The sequence below is a fragment of the Triturus cristatus genome, chromosome 7 (genome assembly GCF_964204655.1).
Source record: "Triturus cristatus chromosome 7, aTriCri1.1, whole genome shotgun sequence".
NCBI lineage: Eukaryota > Metazoa > Chordata > Amphibia > Caudata > Salamandridae > Triturus > Triturus cristatus.
The window spans coordinates 980,806,654-980,823,424 of record NC_140590.1 but is presented as its reverse complement, the minus strand read 5'-3'; the positions used below and the strand labels follow the sequence as shown (position 1 = coordinate 980,823,424).

At 45.7% G+C, this 16,771-nt stretch overlaps 1 long non-coding RNA gene across 2 annotated transcripts in view; it reads left to right on the top strand.

Annotated features, from left to right (window-relative positions):
• The window catches only part of LOC146810951 (uncharacterized), a 112,454-nt gene continuing 95,683 nt past the window's right edge, over positions 1–16,771 (top strand). For both annotated transcript variants that reach the window (XR_014966658.1, XR_014966659.1), the window contains exons 1-3: positions 1–74; positions 172–320; positions 440–465. This is a non-coding gene — a long non-coding RNA (uncharacterized LOC146810951). The remainder of the gene's footprint in view (positions 75–171; positions 321–439; positions 466–16,771) is intronic.

Below are 16,771 nucleotides of genomic sequence, written 5' to 3'. Positions count from 1 at the left end.
CGGGGGCATGACAACATTTGCTCCTTCCGCATCCGGAACAACCAAAGAAACATTCCCTCGTACTGCTTTTGCAGGTAAGCGCATCCGTAGATTCACGACTTAAGACTAATATTAGGTGTGTTTCCCTCTCTGGTTAATTTTCCCATTTTTCTTCTCTTTTTGATCCGGTAGTTTTCCTTATAGACGATTGTATCCGCCCGTCTTTGACTGCTCCTGATATTTATGGGAGCCTCGCCATTCTGCATATATGCCACTACTGGCCGCTCTCCTACGTCAATTAACCGTTTTCGAACCGGGTTGGAATTAACACAGGTTCACCAGTGAGTGTTGACCCCCTTTTTTTTTACCTATTTGGTCCCCTCTTACGAGATCCTTACCTTTGTTGTACACCATGCATTTTTCCTCATTGACACTTGTTTCTGGTTATATCCTCCCACAGATCCTGCATATTTTGACACTTTTAAGGTATTTCCAACACTTCTGCCCTTGCCATTTCAATGGATTAATTTCTCCAATCTAATGCTACGCTCCTTTTTACTTTGTCTTCTTCTCTCTATTTCCTCTACAGCCTTTTTCCTTCTCTTTAAACGTTCTTTAAACTTTCAGTTAGTCCTCAGTTTTTTTCGCTTTAAATATGTTGCAAATGTCAGCCTTTTCTGTTATGTTTATGAACCCTATGTATTCTTGGCATGAAGATCCTTGTCATTGTTACAAGTAACTTTTTTATTGTTTCATGTGCATGACTAATTAATATTTTCGAGAGAACACAGCTCATTTCTGTTTCATTTTGCTAATGTATTAATCTTGCTAAGGAACTTCAAAAGTTTTTGGTCCAAATGATTTTCTCCTTTATTTACAGGATACTCTATTCAGTGTTTCATGTGAATAAGTGTTATTCTTTACAATGATCTGCTCTAGTTGCATTTTTGGCCAATTTATTGATTTTCCTACTCATTAGAGTTGCAACGTGTGCCTGCACTCACTCACCAACCACTCACGTTCCGCCGCTTTTATGGATTCGTGTCAATACACGCAATGTATATAATTATTCCAATGGTTTTACTGTTATTTATGCTTAGACAACTTTTCCATCTTTTTTCTTTGTCCTACTCTCTTATTTTCTCTTCTCTTCTTTTTTCCTTTTATCCAGTTTTCTCTACTACAATGAAAATAATATTTTCCCATGTCACTATTGGTCTTTTTCTTCCAGTTGTGTGAAGTCACATATTTTTGCTCTTTCCACATTACTTATATGGTTTTTCCACTCACCTGGAGGTGTTTTTCTCGCCACTTTTTCTCGGCGCAATTCATAGTGCAAATGTATCATTTGGAAAATTTGTACTGTACCATGTTTTGTTTTGTTATCCCTAGCCCTGAAGAGTCACGAGTGACTACCTGCTTGACGAAACACGTGTCGGCTGGTTTCTTCTTGGTGTTTTCCTTTTGAAGGAGGTCCATATTATATAAAACGGACAAATCAACTATTGTTTGTCGACCCTGTCTCCAATTTTGCTTTAACACAAAATATTTATTGTTGATTCACGTTGTTTTGAACCAATTTACCTGCCGTGTGCACGGGTCCTTTGTTTGTAAGCAAGAGTTCCATGTCACAGATTTAGCTCCAGCTTTACCACTGTACTCTGTAGCTGCCCAATGCCTTACTACAGTCGGGCCCCTTAGTCCTTTCAAGAAGCTCTCTCCGTGCTGTTGTGTGCCCGGGGAAGGCGCCCTGGTTCGGTGAAACCGCCTGATAGTTCTCGTGATTAGCAGGAGGGAATGAATTACACCAACACTCTCTTAGTGGGTAACGTGGTCTGACCCGGATGTCCGGTCATGACCTATCTTTATAACCTAGCCCCAGCCTCCGCCCAGGGCTGTACCAAAAACAAGTGGAGATCGGCGTGGAGGACACCCCTTCCATAATGGTTTCTCATGGGTGGTCCCACAACATAACATTCCTCCTTTACCACAAATTGACAGACAACAACGTATTGTATGACATGCAATATCAAAAACCTTCTTCTGCAATACAAGACAGGATGGCAAATAACCAAAGAGAGAGAAAGAGAGAGAGAGAGAGAGAGAGAAAAAAAGAAAAATGAACGATACGTGACATGGGAATTAAACATTGTCCATGTGGAAACACTTAGTCCAATACGAAACCTCTCAGTCGAGACGACAGCGCAGTATTGGCCTGGAGATGATACCTCTGACCTCCGTGACGTGTACCCCTCTCCCGACTGTCCTCCGCACGGTACATCGTCAAGGAACTGCCGCTGGAAGCCCTTGGTGATGACAGTTCTTGTTGGATGGGTAGCAGGGTGCCTGCAGGTGTAGGCTCGAACGTGGACTCAACCTCATCTGGATCAGGTGTCCCTTCGCTGGGAGACACATGACGTTGCACAGGATGTTGATACGTCTTGAAATGCGAAATGTTCCTTGTGATTGTCTCTATATCTCTGTTAGCAGTTATCATTGTGCCTTTTATTGCCTGGATGGTCCAGGGGTCCAGTTCAAACGGGAGTGAAAACTTCCCTCGTGGATGCCGATTCTCACCAGTACCAAATCGCCGACTGCACGAGTCCGTCTCTTTGCATGCTGTCGTTTGGACATTAGATCATTCTTGATTTGTCGTTGTTGGAGCCGTTCAGCAACCTGATCACGAAGGCTAGAGGAAAGAGTCACATGAGGGATGACATCCTCCACCATCCGGTGAATGTACAGCGAGCCAGGGCTGACCATGGTTATGGAGTAAGGTGTCAGCCGGTATTCTTTCAAGAAAGTGTACAGGCCACATTCCATGTTCTACTCTCGGGCAATAGCTATTCTGAGAACCTTGTTAAGGGAGGGCATAAAGCGCTTCGCTTTCCCATTCGCTTAAGGCCATCGAGGAGTGAATACCTTGGGACTGAAGATAGTCAGTGAATTTGTGACTAGAAAACGGTGGACCATTGTCCGTGCGTAGATCTCGAATGAGCCCATGCGTGGCCATGGTTATCTCGATTCTCGGTATTGTGTTGCTCGCGGTGATCGAGTCCAGGATCTCAACCGCTGGGTATTTTGAAAAGTCATCGATAACAACAAGCATGTTCCATCCATCAGGTAGACTCCCAAAATCGGCACTTGCTCTGTGCCGGGGGTGAGGTGGTATGTCTTCCATCATAATCAGTGCCAGTGGTCCAGCTGGGCCAACCGCTTGACATAAAGAGCAAGATCGGATAGTCTGCTCTACCATAGTGTCCAAATCAGGGAACCACACCTTGCTGCGCAGCCGTGACTTGGTTTTGACTATTTCTTGGTGAGCGATGTGGGCCAGATCCACCACTCATTGTTGCAGTGTTTGGGAAATGACCAGCCTGGTTCCTCTCATCAAACACCCTGCCGGGGAAATGGCCAATTTGGTACGGACATTATGTAACGCCTTGAGGACCGTTTGTGCTTCTTCTGTCCTGCATGACAGATTGTCAAGAAGGAGGTGCCATCTTCCAGATACCACCGTCGAGGTCGCCATATTCCAGCATTCGTCTGACTTGGTTGTTTCTACGATGTCCTCCAGCGAGTTGGGAAGGGGGCGAGAACGCTCAACCACCAGTCTGACGTACTCCTCAACCTTGTCCTCTTCACTTTCCTCTTCCCTGGTGACCGGCCTCGCATGCCGGGACAGAAAATCAGCTGGGTTATGTGTCCCTGGGCGATAGACTACGTTAAACTGATATTCCTGCAGCTGCAGGATCCACTTTTCAATCCTTGGAGGTGGTTATGATGAGACTCCCATGAAAAGTAGAATCAGCGGCTTGTGGTCTGTGTGGACGGTAAACGGTTGACCATATAAGTATAGATGAAAGTGGCGCCCCCCCCCAGTGAATTGCAATTGCTTCTTTTACGATGTGTGAGTATCTCTGCTCAGTGTCTGTTAGGGCACGGCTTGCATATGCCACCGGGGCCCACTCCCCGTCCGGCTGTCTTTGGAATAGTACCGCCCGAGTCCGATGGGGCTCGCATCGACAGATAGTTCTGACTCGTGCGCTGGGCTGAAATAGACTAGCGTGGTCTCCGCCGAGAGTGAATGTTTGGTGTCCAGAAACGCTCTTTCTTGCACAGGACCCCATTCCCAAGTGGTGGTGTTTTTTGTGAGATCTCTCAGAGGCGCAGTTAGTTCTGTCAGGCTTTGGATGAATCTGCCACAGTATGTGACCATGCCCAAGAAGCTTCTCACGCCAGTCACAGTGGTAGGGGCCGGTGTGGTCTGTATGTCACAGACTTTTGCAGGATCAGGGGAGACTCCTTGCTGGGAGAAGTGGTATCCAAAGAATGCTACTTCCTTCTGGAGGAACGCAACTTTTTCGCGATGCAGGGTGAGGCCACAGTCTTGTAGTCTTTGGAAGACTTCGTGGAGGTGGTATATGTGTTCCTCCATGGTAGGTGCATGTACCATAATGTTGTCACTGACTTTTATGACTCCTCTTAGGGCAGAGAGCACCCCTCTAATGGTGTCTTGAAACACCTCCATCGCACTGGAGACTCCAAAGCTGAGGCGCTTGTATCTGCGTAGTCCCACATGTGTTGAGAACGTGGTGATGGCTCTCGATTCGGGGTCTAGCAGCAGCTGGTGATAGCCCGCTCACAGGTCCATTTTTGAAAACCACTGCTAACCACTGACCTCTGCAACTATGTCGTCTACTGTGGGGGTGAGATGGCGCTCCCTCTTCATTGTGTGGTTCTGCACGCGTATGTCTACGCAGATTCTGACCTCGCCTGGTTGTTTGGGTTTTCGGGCTATCACGATGGGAGACACCCAGGGAGTCGGGCCCTCCACCCGCTCGATTATGTCAGCTGCCTCTAGTTTCCTCAATTCCTCCTCAACTTTTGGCCGCAGATGAAAAGCCACTCGTCGATGCTTGAGCGCAACCGGCTGGATGGATTTGTCCACGTGGAGTCGCACCATGTGGTTCTTGGGGCATCCTATGCCTTCGAACAGGGATTTGAATTCTTCCACCAAAGACTCCACATCTTCCTGGTGAACCGCAAATGCGAAGGCTACCAGCTGTAAGTGCTCCGCCGTGCTGCAGCTCAGTAGCATCCCCGACCCTTCCTGGGTGACATAGACCTTGGCTCGGGTGGATCTAGACTCATGTGAGATGGTCGTGGTGAATACGCCAGCCAAAACCAGAGGTGTCGTGGAACCATACGCAAAAACCTGTGTGGAAGTTGGTCGCAGGGTCGGCTGAATGGGAAGCACCCTTAGTACGGACTGCGCCATGATGTTTATGGAGGCACCTGTGTCGATCATTGCTTGTATCAGGTGTACAGCAACGATTATGCTTCATTTCAGGATCCGTCGCTTGGGGCATCCATTTGGTTGTAGGGCATGGATGACGTGGACTGTATCCTCCACATCATCGTCATCCATGTCATCTTCATCGTCTCCCATCTGCGGGGTATCCACGGCGTTGACCTGTTGGCCTCACTGCCGTCTTTGCCCGGCAGAGTGACCCACTTTTGCCATGTGATTTAGCCGGTGACACACTGAACATCTCTTCCCTTGAGCAAGGCATGGTCCTTGATGCGGGTAGGGTCCTCCGCACATATAGCATGTCCTGGTCGTGTTTGGTGTCTTGCTGCGTTCCTGCTTCTTTGGGGAGTGCTTTGTAGGGGACGCAGTTGTCACCATGTACACTGGTTCAGTCTTAACTTGTCGTTGGAGGGCAGCTTCCATGTGCGCAGCATGCACTTTTAACAATTCCTTGGACCGACCCATTGTCAAGATGTCAGCCATGGAGATTCCTGGGGTTTGGAGTATGTGCTCTCGCAGCTTGATGGATGAGCACCCCTGAATGAATTGAGCCCGTATTTCATCATCCACATCCAGCAATGTGCACATGCTTGCAAGTTCCTTCAAACGGGCGTAGAATGTGTCCACCGATTCCTCCGGGAGCTGACGTGCCTGGTGTAACAAGAAACGCTCATAATCGGGATTCGCTAGAGGTTCGAAATGCGCGGTCAGCACAGCCTTGAGAGTAGCATTGGTGTGGGGTGGACCAGCCTTCACCACTGATTTGCCTAATTTGTGAATCGCAGGGCCGCCCAAGTGTAGCAGCATGAGCCGTTGGCGCTCTGGCTTCAGGCCCACCGCAGCAAAATAGTTCTCGAGGCGCTCCAGCCAGTATTTCCATTTGGCCACCTGTGCAGAAGGTGGGCCATCGACAATGAAAGCCTCAACCGGGGGAACAGTAGCCATGCTGTGCACTTCAGTCCTCTCAGGGCCTGCGCTGTCGACTTAGCCCAATTTGAAGCTGAATAACCACGCCTGTGGCTAATTAAACCTGGGTTCAGACCAAGAATCCAGCTCACCTCTGCTCTGCACAATTATGAAGTATCTGCTGGTCAAAAGAACAAACGCACACTTGCCCACCAGAGGGCGTACTCGGTGTCCCGGTACAGGAGCTGTATGTGGCATGTAGAACTGGGCAGAAAAGAGATGCTCTGGTACCTCCTCCTCACTTGAGATGTGGCATGCTGAAATCAGCACGAAACTGCAGGCCAGGAGACCCTGCCTGCCGGGAACGAAAGGCAGATACAACGCAGGATACTGCCGTCAGCGTTGCACGCCTCCGCGCTGGGGAGGGCTTGCGCACGCACGCAGCCCACATGTGCGGGAGCCGCGCCAACTGGAAAGTTTGATGCGGCCAGGCAGCCGCTCCGAGGTGTACAGGGACTCTAGTGTGGGAAAACGCACCACGGAAGGAGAGCAGGTCACCAGGGAAGGGCGCTCACCGTGAAGGAAGCAGGTGAGTCCAGCACCCGAGAATAGTCCGCCGTACTGGGGCCGCTCCAGCAGCAGAGGCGCTCTGAAGAATCAGGGTGGGCATGTGAGGGCAGACACAGCGCTCAGGGGTCCAAGGATCAGCGACCACCCTCATCGCCAGTTGTTGTGTGCCCGGGGAAGGCGCCCTGGTTCGGTGAAACCGCCTGATAGTTCTTGTGATTAGCAGGAGGGAATGAATTACACCATCACTCTCTTAGTTGGTAATGTGGTCTGACCCGGATGTCCGTTCATGACCTATCTTTATTACCTAGCCCCAACTTCCGCCCAGGGCTGTACCAAAAACAGTCACAAGTGGAGGTGGCCATGGAGGACACCCCTTCCATAATGGTTTCTCGTGAATGGTCCCACAACATAACACATGCTAGAAAGGACTAACAAAGACTTCAAAACATCACCTTACTTGCTGCATTCAACATAGTACTGCCAGGAGTCTGAGAGGACATTTGGCAATACAGTCTTTTTAGGTCTGCCGTACAGACAGCTTTAGCTGCCTCACCAGCCTCATGTTTTCAGAAAAATATGATAAAATATATACACATATACGTAGTTTCAGTCATCCCTCTTCACCTTTTGTTTTAATCAAGTGTCATTCACATTGTGCTTCCGCCCTCCACACAACACAGCACAGGTCTTTGGGCCAGCCCGCCCAATTCATTGGCTGTCTTCCACTGAGTGCACTGCTTCCTACCTGATCACATGTGCACAGGCATCTCAAAACCAATTGTGTCAATACTGGTGGCCTAACGTATGCTTTATTTGTGCTTTTGTCATTGATTTACCTTTGCACATTTTAGGGTTTTTTCCCCTTGCAAAGCTTAATCCGAGTGCAGTCCGTAGGGAATTGCTTCAGGTGGTAAACATCCATTTGTACGCGATCATTACACCGCGTACTATTACTACACAAGCGTTACAACGCATGCGCTGTAATAACGCATAGCCATTTCTACACGTTATTACAATGCATGCGTTATAATGCGAACCACATTGTTGTGAGGAACTAAGGAGTTTCCTCACAACGACGTGCAACGATCACCGCCCTTCTGACGACGCAGGCAGGAAGGAGAACAGAGGACACGAGGAGGGAGAGGTAAGAGGGTCTGTTTTTAAGGGTTTAGGATAGGGGGAGGGTCGTGCAGGGGGTAGTTTTTCTAGGATTAAGGGTAGTGTTGTGTTTGAGGAGTAGTGTTTTGGCATTTAGGGTAGTGTCGGGGGGTTAGTGCAGAGGAGTGTTTGGGTGTAGGGACAGGACTGGGGGTAGGGGGAGGGTCGTACTGGGTGTAGGGTAGTGTATTAGGGTTTAGGGTAGTGTTGGGGTGTCGTGTACGGTAGTGTTGTAGTGTAGGGCATGGACTGGGGGAAGGGTGATGGTCGTGCAGGTGGTAGTGTTTTAGGATTTAGGATAGCGGTGTGATGTTTGTGTAGTGTAGGGTAGTGTATTAGGCTTTAGGGTAGTGTCGGGGGTTGTGTAGGGTAGTGCTTGAGTGTAGGGACAGAACTGGGGTCGTGGGAGGGTTGTGCAGGGGGAGTGTTTTAGGATTTAGTGTAGTGTTGTGGTGTTTGTGTAGTGTAGGGTAGTCTTTTAGGGTTTAGGGTAGTGTTGGGGTGTCGTGCAGGGTAGTGTTGTAGTGTAGGGAGCGGACTGGGGGTCGGCGGGAGGGTTGTTCAGGGGGTAGTGTTTTAGGGTATAGGGTTGTGTTGTGGTTTTAGTGTTGTGTAGGTTACTGTTTTAGTGTTTAGTGTAGTGTCGTGATGGGTAGTGAATGAGTGTAGGGACCGGAGTGGGGGAATGCGTATGTTCGTGCAGGGGGTATTGATTTAGGGTTAAGGGTAGTGTAGTGGTGTTTCAGTAGTGTAGGGTAGTGTAGTGTTTGAGTGTTTTGGTAGTGTTTTCAAATTTTTGATGTGTAGGGTAGTGTATTTCTATTATTTAAAGTACGGTTGTGTTTTAAACATTTTAAAAAAGGGGTTAAATGTCTTTTTTTAATATGACATGTTATTTCGCATACCATTTTTATTACTAGGCAAGTTTTTACTTCGTATATATAAAACTTTCAATCTTTAATTGGTATGCGAAGAAAAAACTTGCGTAGTAACGGTTATTGCTAAGTAATAACCGCGTAGTAATGTCATGCAAAGTAATGGCATGCAAAATAACATGTCATATTCACTTCAGGCTGCTCATGCACATTCAACATTCATTCCAACCAGGGGCGCAACTAGACTCAAACTTCTGGGGGTGTTAACACATGAATTAGGGGCAACAGAGACACCATAAGAACCAAATCAAAATTACTTGTGGGGGGCTCCCTTCACTTTTCCGATGTAGTGCGTAAAACACTGAGTCATTCTTTGAGACTACATGTGGCAAGGGTAAGTAACATTATTCTCGGCATGACATGATTTTGGGGCTCTCAAGGAATTTTAACACAGTGAATGACAAATGTTCTATTTTAGTATACATTAGGCCATTAAACCTTGTGCAATGGGAAACACCAGATTCTATTTTACATCACACTCTCGGGCAAATCGAACACTCCAAACATTCTGGGCCAGTTGTGTCAATCTAACGAGTCTTAAAAAAAATCTTTTACAGGGTATTTCACTATCTTTCCACCAAAGAAAGGTTTTGAAAATTGGAAGCAAATAATGCAGTTTAAGCACATTTATTTAGTTTCTGCTCTGTTCATGCTTCATTTACCTGCACACAATACTTTATTTTATTTTCTGAATATGATGTTAGTATAGTAAACAGCTTTGTATCTGTTTGGGGGAAGCTGACACATATCCTAGCTCTATAGCATAAATAATGTTGAATATATATTATATGGTACTTTGTCACAACTCCCACCAAATATTTTTGATTTTGAAATGCTTGGGTAGTCATTTAGCAGGAATCACAACACGTTTGATAAGATTTGCTCTAATAACATAGATTTAGGATAGAAATTAAGCACACAAGCTTGGTTATATATGATACACCCACATCACAGATGGGTGTCAATCTGGGATTACCAAAGGTTAGAGCTTTTGACCTAGTTTTCCATTTGGCACTCATCACACTGCACTAAGTACCTACCCTTTGTCTAAGTGAAAGGATCAGAAAATAAACAGAGCTTTAAAAGTCTTATGTATTTTCTACATTCCAGTCTCTCCACCAAATAAGTAGCTGTTGTGGAGGTTAGCATGGGAAAGGGATCAACCTTTGATGCACCTACAGCTATTGCTGCCATTTTAGTGAATAAATGCCATGGCAGCTCAGGGCGGACATTCAAACTTGCAATGTACCCCTGAATACAAATGGGAGCAGATTATTAAATAGCAATAACATTTGTGAAAATAATTTGCAACAGTGCTCGAAGAATGAGAATGAATTTACTGATAACAATGTTTGCAGATTTCTATTGAATTCTTGTGTGAAGCAAATGACGTATGAAATAGGACTTCTTGTGGTGGAAGCTTAGTAGCAGTATGAAGAAGTAATCCCAGAAATAACTTTGGATGCATGAGTCTGTCGTCCTATAAAAATGATGGGGCTACATTTGGACAATTGCATATCATTTTGGAGTAATCATAGTGTGAGAAAAAGACAAACTAGTCTCTGCTTTGTTGTGGCAGGCAGGACACTAAGCACAATCGCATGGTCCTGCAAACCTAATTCCAACCTAATTTGAGTTAACATATTGGCTCATCTGAGCAGGAAGCAATTACTGCAGGGACAGAAAATACCTTCACGAAGTATTATCCATTTTCAGTACTGCCCCTCATGCTAACATAGCCATCTGCCCTATAAACTATTGCAGAAGACAACACTACCATGCTTGCTTCTGTCTTCAAAAAATTAATCTCTCCCTTCCACATTCTCTCCTGCTGTCTCCTCAGCTAAATGCAACTATTATAGCGAGGATCATGAGAGATCTGCCTTGAGGACCTAAGTAGAAGGTGGGCAGCTCCTGCTTCCAAGGGGCTCTTCTTGGTTTGCCCTAGTATCTCCTGCTCTCAAAATACTAGGTCAGATGTTTCTCTTTCAAATCACTTTTTATTACCAACAGGGGAATCTATACAAAGTTTCAATGATACACAAAGAATAGAACTCTGGCCTCAAAACTGGCATCCCAGCCCTCATTCATTTCCTCAGGAAGCTACACACTGATGGAACTTCCTTCTCTGTCCACAAAGCAACATTTTAAAACTCACTCCCTACAAAGATAAGAAACATCCAAAACCACCTCAGATTCAGGGATGCAGTAAAGACCCGGCTAGTCTGTAAAAGATGACACCCCTGATGCAAAGCAGTCCCAAATCCTAACAACCCCATGAAGTTGAGTCACGCACCTATGATGTGTTTAAAATACCGGAACACCAGAGACTATCTTGCTCACTGAACAGCATTTGATAAAGTCGTGCCAGACGAAACGCGTCATGCTGGGTGGAATAAAGCAAGCGTGAACAGAACCTGTGTGTGCCCCGTTTCTATTCCTGCAATAGGGACTTTGTTGTTGGTTTTATTTATCACGCGCATGCCACTTGCACGAAGGAGGCACCCGTCGCATAAGGAGTTCGGCAGAGGGGTGGCGATTGTTGGAACATTAATTTTGTGCTGCCTGAACCGCCGTGGCCATATCTGATGCACTGGTCGACATGCAGTTGATTCATGACAACATGAAGGAACACTGATTACTCAAATCGGTGCTCTCAGGTGCAGAAGAAAGTGATGGCAGGAAAACAGTTGACGAATGGGTCTGACGAAGCAACACCGTGGCTCCATATGACACCACCGAGTGCGACCCCCCTTTTTTCTCGGCCCCCGCTTGACGAATCACCCCGAGACTTTCAGGGTAGGAGCTGAGCGGAGCGCCCCATTAGTTTTGAACATTTCGCAAGGATTCATCAACCGGCGCCAAAGTTATTCAAAATAGAATTTTGAGATTTCCTATGGAAACTCGGTCCTAACTATAACTATCTACTGGCGACCGCCAGTAGATAATATATATATATATATATATATGGTAACCACAGTCTTGCAATTGGTTCCACTTAGCAACCACACAGGTACGGACCACGATGTGGAGATGAAATAATCCTTTTATTGCAGATTTAAAAGTGCATGTGCATAGTTTCTTCCAAGCAAGTGCCCAGCCTTATATATATATATATATATATATATATATATTACCTATAGGAAATCCGCAACATTCTATTTGGAATAACGTTGGCGCCGATTGACGAATCTTCGCAAAATGTTCCAAACTTTTGGCCCGCTCCGGTCTGCTCATATCATGAAAATTTCACGATGATTTGTCAAGCAGGGGCCGAGAAAAAAGGGGGTCCCAAAACGCGTTTTCCCCATGCATTTTCCTGTAGGACCTGTTGACGCAGCTACAGCCCGAACTGCTGAACGGAATTACACCAAATTTGGCAAAGAGGTAGTCCTCAGTTCAGACTCGTGCCTTTTGCTCAAATTGTGTAAATCCATTCAGTAGTTCCTGAGAAAATTAGAGTTAAAAAGATAGATATATCTGGGCGGAGCCCAACCACACATCTCATCTTGAGATCTGATTGGCTGTCAGTACTTCATCCAAGAAGTGTTGGCAGCCATCTTGGGACCAATATACATGATAGCACCTAATTAAAAAGCATTGCAGTTAATAGAAGGTTTTAAGACTTTAGTTACATTATAAATCATTTGTTGATGCTACCATACTCCTTTTAGGAATTGTGGTGTGTTCTAAGGTGATTTTACCATGTGAAAAAGCCTTGTGCTGTGATATCATGAATTATGTTTGAGAGAAAACTATTTTCTCATGCTTTTCCCACAGAGGTTTGGAAGGTGATCTATAAGCTAAACTGAGAGCATATTTTCTGTAAATTCACATTATCTTCCTCAGTCATGTGAGAATGAAGTCTGACATTCTCAGTAAAACATGTACATCAACAAGGGCAGAGACTGTCAGTTGATTCCTTTGTGTTCTACTGCAGCTTCCCAGAGTGTTCTAAAGAACAACTAGAGCGCTAACAGTCCTACTTATGACAAACGTATTGCACACCTGAAGCCATCTTGATTGGAATAAAGTGGTAACTCTTAAAACATTTAATTTAAAAAGGAACAAAATGAGGGGGTTCATTTTGCCATAGAAATTATGATTAGTGCTGCAGAAAGAAAAATTAGGGCACATTTTGACTTCTCAAATCCTCTTCTATTTCATTAAAAAATTCTGACATGCAGACTGAAACATGCACTTTGAAGACCAGCAGCAGACTTCCCTGGTGAGCAGTAGCTTTACTACAGTGATCTAATGAGCAACTACAGTGCTAACATTCAGAATTTATGGCAAATGTGTGACAAATCTGAATGCCTTCTTGATGGAACCAAAGTAAAAAACTGAAAGTATTTCCTACTGAGGAGACTGCAGTAAATGAGGAAATTAGGAAACTTCATAACAAATAAATCTCCCAAGATGGCCACCAGAGACAAAAGAGTCCAAATGTAGCCCAAATATCACCCAGATGTAGCCCAAGTATTGCCCAATGACAGAATGTCCCAGAGTGTTCTTAAAGACAACTAGAGCGCTTACTGTCTTACTTATGACAAAAGTATGGCACACCTGAAGCCATCTTGATTGGAATAAACTGGTAACGCTTAAAACATTTAATTTAAAAAGGAACACAATGAGGGGGTTCATTTTGCCATAGAAATTATGATTAGTGCTGAAGAAAGAAAAATTAGGGCACATTTTGATTGACTTCTCAAATCCTCTTCTATGTTATTAAAAAATTCTGATATGCAGTCTGAAACATGAACTTTTAATACCAGCAGCAGACTTCCGTGGTGAGCAGTAGCTTTACAACAGTGATCTAATGAGCAACTAGAGTGCTAACATTCAGATTTTATGGCAAATGTGTGACATATCTGAATACCTTCTTGATGGAATCAAAGTAAAAAACTGGAAGCATTTCCTACTGAGGAGACTGCAGTAAATGAGGAAATTAGGAAACTTCATAACAAATAAATCTCCCAAGATGGCCACCAGAGACAAAAGAGCCCAAATGCAGCACAAATATCACCCAGATGTAGCCCACATGTAGCCCAATGACAGAAGTGTGCAAAACACTTATTTTTTGTGTATTTGCAGTTTTATATAGTGCAGACTTGTCAGGTATTGGAGTGCTTTACATGAGCATTGGTTACATCACACAAGATCAAATTCATTTTGGTTGTAGACATGGGGAGGTTGAGTGAGTTGACCAGAATCACAGAATGTTGAGCTGAAGCAGAAACTCCAACCTGGTTCCCCAGTTGCAAAGTCTGCAGCTCTGGAAGTAACACCACATCCTCTCCCCTAAGTGCAACATTTAATCAAGTGGTCAACTGGATGAAAAAACATAAAGATTACAAATAATTTAAAATTTCTTTGTCGCTATTTGAAAACTCAGAAAATTAGTCCTCATTTTAGTTTTTTAGAGCACTAACCATCATTTTGATGCAAATAAGACCCTCTCATATATGTAATTTCTAAAGGAAATGCTCTAGGTATTACGGTTTTGATTACATCAAGATGACGTCAGGCGTTCCACACTTTTTTAATAAATATAGAATGTTAGCAAGCTAGTTGTTCCTTGGGATACTGTTGAAAGGCAGAGGCCAGGGGCACGGACTCTGAAAATTGAAGGCAGGTAGGAGAGTGCAGAGGCAACAATTTGACCACACTGGGCAGGCAGGAAGGGCAGTGGCAGCACAACAGACTATGGAGGGCAGTGGAAAGGGGGGCAGGGGCAACAAACCAACAATACAGGACTGGCAAGAGAGGCTGTGGCAATATAATAGACCATTGTGGGCAGAAGGAAGAGGCAGTAGTAGTACAACCATACATGCCAACAGACCCGTTGCAGCCAGGAAACGTCCAATGTTTTTAAGCTCAAATGGGCTTTATTTGATCTGTCTCCTGTCTCCAATCTCCTCTTTTTCAATGTAACTCAAAGGGGAAAATCAATACCCCAGTTTTTTTTCAAAATCTCCCTCTTACCAAGTTCAAAATGTTCGCAAGTATGGTACATTGGATCATGGTAGGCAGGAGGAATTGGGGTAGGGACATGGACTCGGATAACAGAGGACAGGAGGGACATGGGGAGGTGCACCAAACTGACCCTACAGGGCAGGCATCAGGGTTTGCAGCAGCACAATACACCACACAGGGCATGCGGGATGGGAGTGCAGCACAACAATCCATAGAAAGCAATTGGGAGGGGACAGGACCATGCACATGGACAACAGAGAACAGAGGGTAAAGAGGCAATGGTAGCTAGCTGACCATAATGGACAGACAGGAGAGAAAGCTGCAGCATAACAGACCATAAAGGGCAGGAGGGACGGATCAGGGGCATTATAATGGAACAGACAAGCCAGGAGGGAGGGAATAGGGGTCTGCACATGGAAACAGAGGGCTGGGGGCAAGGGGGCAGGGAAGGAGCAGCAAGATGACCATGGAGGTCAGGCAGGATGGGCACTAGAAACAAGACACACCATGGAGAGCAACAGTGAGACTATGATGGCATACACACAGACCATGGAGGGAAGGTGGGAGGGGCCATGGCAGCACAGAAGACCATGCATGGCAAGCGGGAGGGTTAGTGGCAGCACAATGGCTATGATGGGCAAGAAGGAGGGTGCAGGGGCATGCACAAAGGACCATGGAGGATAGAAGGGAGGGTCCGGACCTGGGCACAGACAAGAGAGTTCAGGGGAAGGGGCCTCACAACAGACCGCGCGGGGCAGGCAGGAGGAGCAGTTGCAGCACAACAGACCAGGGAGGGCAGAAGGGTGTGGCAGTAAAATGGACTATGGAGGACAGGAGGAAGGGAATAGGGGCATGGCATGTGGACAGGCAGGGTGGAGGTGGCAGGCACAGTTTACAGTCATATGACAATGCTAGGCAGGTGGGAGGGGAGTGGCAGCTCAACAGAACACTCAGAGTAGATAGGAGTGGCAGGTCCATGGAACATGGTGGGCAAAAAGGATGGAGCAGGGGCATGCACAAAGACATCGGAGAGCAGGGGGAAGGAGAATAGGGGCATCAAGCTAAGCACAGAGGCTAAGCAGGAGGTTAATGATGGGCCATAGAATTGGGCAATGGAGGGCATGAGGAGTGGACTGGTACATCATGCTAAATGGAGGGCAGTGGCAGCACATCAGACCATGCATGGCAGGAGGGAGGAGGCTAGTCCATGGATTCAGACAACAGAGGATAGGGAGGAGGTGGATGGGGCAGCAAGCTAACTGTTCAGAGAAGGTGGGTATTAGGAACTTTATAATTTTAAAATGTGTGTCTGTGCGAACTACTTAAATTATGAACAAGTATGCAGCATAATCTCACTTTTATTCAGGAAGAAGAGGACGTTTGTGACTGTGACTCCGGGCTCACTTGGCAGAAACACCCCCTGACCCTCCACCCCCCATCGCAAAATGTAATGCCCATGAAAAGGGTAGGTGGACGCAGTGTTATATAGAACATAGTCCTGAGAGCACGATTGAAAATGTAAACTAGATATAGTATATGGTATAAACTATGCACCAAAAAGTGTGATATAAGATGAACCGGGGCGTGAAATATAATATGCAATACATTGTGCGGAATGACAGATTCATTGGAGAGCGCGAGATAGCACAGGCACTAGCGCGTGCTATGCGATATGTGCCTTGGAGTGTAATATGCACAGGGCAGTGTTGTGTAACCGAACTAGTCTCTAAAATTGTAATGTAAAATATGTGCTGGGGAGTGTAACTTTGCATGTGCATTGTGACAAAGATATGGATCCCAGATTTTAATATGTATGGCATAGCGCTGTGCGTTATAACATAGACATCGAGGAAGGCATGTTAGATGGGGCAATATAACCCGTGCGAAGGCAAGTGTGGCATGACATATTCACGGGGTGGTGTTACAGTGCACA